This window comes from Ornithodoros turicata, chromosome 4 (assembly GCF_037126465.1).
Source record: "Ornithodoros turicata isolate Travis chromosome 4, ASM3712646v1, whole genome shotgun sequence".
NCBI classification, from domain to species: Eukaryota; Metazoa; Arthropoda; class Arachnida; order Ixodida; family Argasidae; genus Ornithodoros; species Ornithodoros turicata.
In genome coordinates, this window is record NC_088204.1 from 26,934,490 (window position 1) to 26,937,347 (window position 2,858).

Here is a 2,858-nt window from a genome sequence, read left to right on the forward strand (position 1 = left end):
GAAAGAACACACAGAGTCTCGTCAAAGTTATTCGGACTGTTTAATGCGTTGCATGTCAATAACCAAGCGGTATTTCAATAAATCAGTGACAAGGTTGGCGATGTAGACTGCTTGCAAATGTCGCTGCTTCCGCAGGGCGTGCTTAATATGAGCGATGACACGAGCAAGAAGGTCCACGATGTCCGCAGCGATGTAGTTGAATTCTGAGTTGGCCAGACTCACAAATTCGCTCATCAGTCCCAGGGGTCCGTCAGGAACCGTTATGCAGACGTTCTTGTAATGGGCGTAGATCCGACGCACCATCTCCTGCAGTGGCCCTGGCAAGATCTCTCCTATATTGCCAAAGCCTACCATATCTATCACGTAGCGAAAAACAGTGATGACGAGCTCGTTACGGGGACTTTCGCTGCTGAAACATTCCTTCTCCACTTCTTCCCAAGAAGCGTGGGTGCGGGAACAATTTTGTAAAGAGTGGTAGCTGAACATCTTCACGTAGTGATGACGCGAGCGCGGTGCGCGCTGCCTTTATAGAGATAAACGCGCGCGCAAAGAAACGAAAGTGAAACTCAGAAGCCACCCGTCGCGGCTAGGAGCGCGCGCGCGCAGCAGAGAGCCGAAACCGAAAACACCCGCGGGCGGCGCAGAGGGAGCTAGCCGCGCGCGCGCGCATGCGCGGACGGGTGGAGCAGAGGGCGCGCGCGCATCCATAGCTGCCGCGGCGCGTCGGCTCACTCAGTTTCTCTCGGGCTGTCGCGGAAGACGGACGTGCGCTCCGCGCGCTCGCTCAGTTTCTGGCTGGCTCTCGTAGAGAGCAGACGTGTGTTCTCCGTGCTCGCTCAGTTTCTGCCTGGAAGTTGCCGCGGGGGAAAAGGTGAGTGATTTGACGTGCTCCTTTTCTCGTATGTTTGCCGTGTTTAGCGGTGACCGCGCTCGTGCTAAGCCTTTTCTCGCATGTCTAGACTTGTTTTGCGGTGGCCAAGCCTGTTGACGCATGTTTAGCGATGTGTGGTTCCCGCCTTGTGTTAGCTGCGTAGTGTTGTGGTTAGGCCCAAGCGATCGTCCCCGTAAGCCTTTTTCCCCGATGTGTACTGTTTTCTCCGTGCTGTTTTAGCAGTAGCGGTTAGACCTTTTCTCTCGCATGCCTAGACTTGTTCAGCAGTGCTGCCATTTTTACCTGCCGCTAGTATCTTGTTCTCTGTCTTTCTCGTCTAGAGCTATGATGGTGGCGCCATCTGGTGTGATGCCTTGCAACTAAGTGGCCACCTGTCGTCGATCTCTGCAACTACCAGTCGTCAACAAGCAACATGGCGGGCGCTGGTCACTCGGGTGTTGCGGAGCGGGTTCTTCGCCGCGGCATCGTTGATTTTCGAATAAATTGTTTCTCTCCACTCTATTTCCATCTTTTTATTTTATTTTCTACCTATTTTTTTATATTTTTATGGACACAGATTGTCCGCAACGCACAGGGTGGTCTGGACACGTCCTAGATGCTCCCCAATTAGTATGATGACTCCCTGGAGGGTCCTGATTAATGTGGGGGGTCCCAATTAGCTCTAATTGCTAATTAAACGTGTCCAGAAGCCTTGTAGCGTTGCGGACAGTCTGTGTCCAGTCATTACTACTCCAGACCTGTTAAGAGAGCAGGGTGTTCTCCCCCGCCAGATGGATGACGTCGTCCTGGATATGCCCGATGACTTCTGAAGAACTTTGATTAACTTTGGCCCCCTTTTGTTTTGTTTAGCAGACTGTATCCCAAGCAGCACAATGTACTGAAAGTTGAGTGCAATAGGGGCGGACGGGTAGGTGGAAGGCCTTGAACACACTCGTGACACTGAAGAACATTGATAAGACACATACCGCCGACCCCTATTGCACTCGACTTTCATTACATTTTGCTGCTTGGGATGTCTTGTTTTAGGATGGGGGAATGTGGGGTGATATGACTCCGCACTGTTTTGAGCACGTGTTGTGCCGCAGGCACATGTTATCGCAAGCGCTCGATAACTGTTTTGCACTCGGTACGCTCGAGGGGGCGTGGTAGACATCCTTAAAAGCCAGAGGTGACTGGGGAATGGGTTCTTCTCTGTCGGCGGTGCGGTGAGGACGGTGACGGATGCATGTCTGGTAGGAAATAAACCTTTGTTCTTTGTTTGTTATTGCATTTTGTTGTGCTGCTTTCCTCGCCGGGAGCGGACGGGCGGACACCCCGAGAGTGGGAATGAGAGATTTCCACAACTTCTCAAGACTTGTACTGAGCTTGTTGGATCAACTACCACATTCAGAATTGCTGCACATTACACAGGTTCCCAAGCAAATTCTAATGTGTTACTATTGCGTTTACTTTCAGCAGGTGCTGTGGAAAGTCAAACTTTGTAGGCACAGCATCACTCTTTTGCCGCAGTTTGCCCTGTACGATCGAAACAGGCCTCCTCAAAGTGTCTGCTGCAGAGCACCGAAGATTTAGATGGGGCCCAATTTTTGCGATGCATCTTCTGCACCCACTTCTTCAGCACAGCTGGGCGACTGTGAGGGTACCTGTATAGCACAAGCACATTGTGTAGAAAATACATAAATAGAGCAGCCAAACATAATTTCTTAGTACCTAACGGCACCAGCGAAGTAGCAGTGCGAGCAAGCGCGAGTGTCACATACATGCGATACGGATAAACACTGTTTTTCTTCAAAATAAATAGCTTACCTGTGAAAAGTTAACCCCTTTCGTCTGTCCGTGCGTGAAATGCACTGAAAACTGCAACAAGCTGGCATGGCATGCCCTCTAATTTAAAGGAAACAAAAAAATTGCGGGCAGCCGCGCTTAACTACATGCAGACGATAGTACGCGTTGGGCCCACCAATAT

At 50.8% G+C, this 2,858-nt stretch overlaps 1 long non-coding RNA gene across 1 annotated transcript; it reads left to right on the forward strand.

Moving 5' to 3' along the window:
- Positions 1-756: 756 nt before the first annotated feature.
- Positions 757-1,388, forward strand: LOC135392858 (uncharacterized). The gene is made up of 2 exons (XR_010422262.1): positions 757-871; positions 1,213-1,388. It is a non-coding gene; the product is annotated as an uncharacterized LOC135392858 (long non-coding RNA).
- Positions 1,389-2,858: the final 1,470 nt, after the last annotated feature.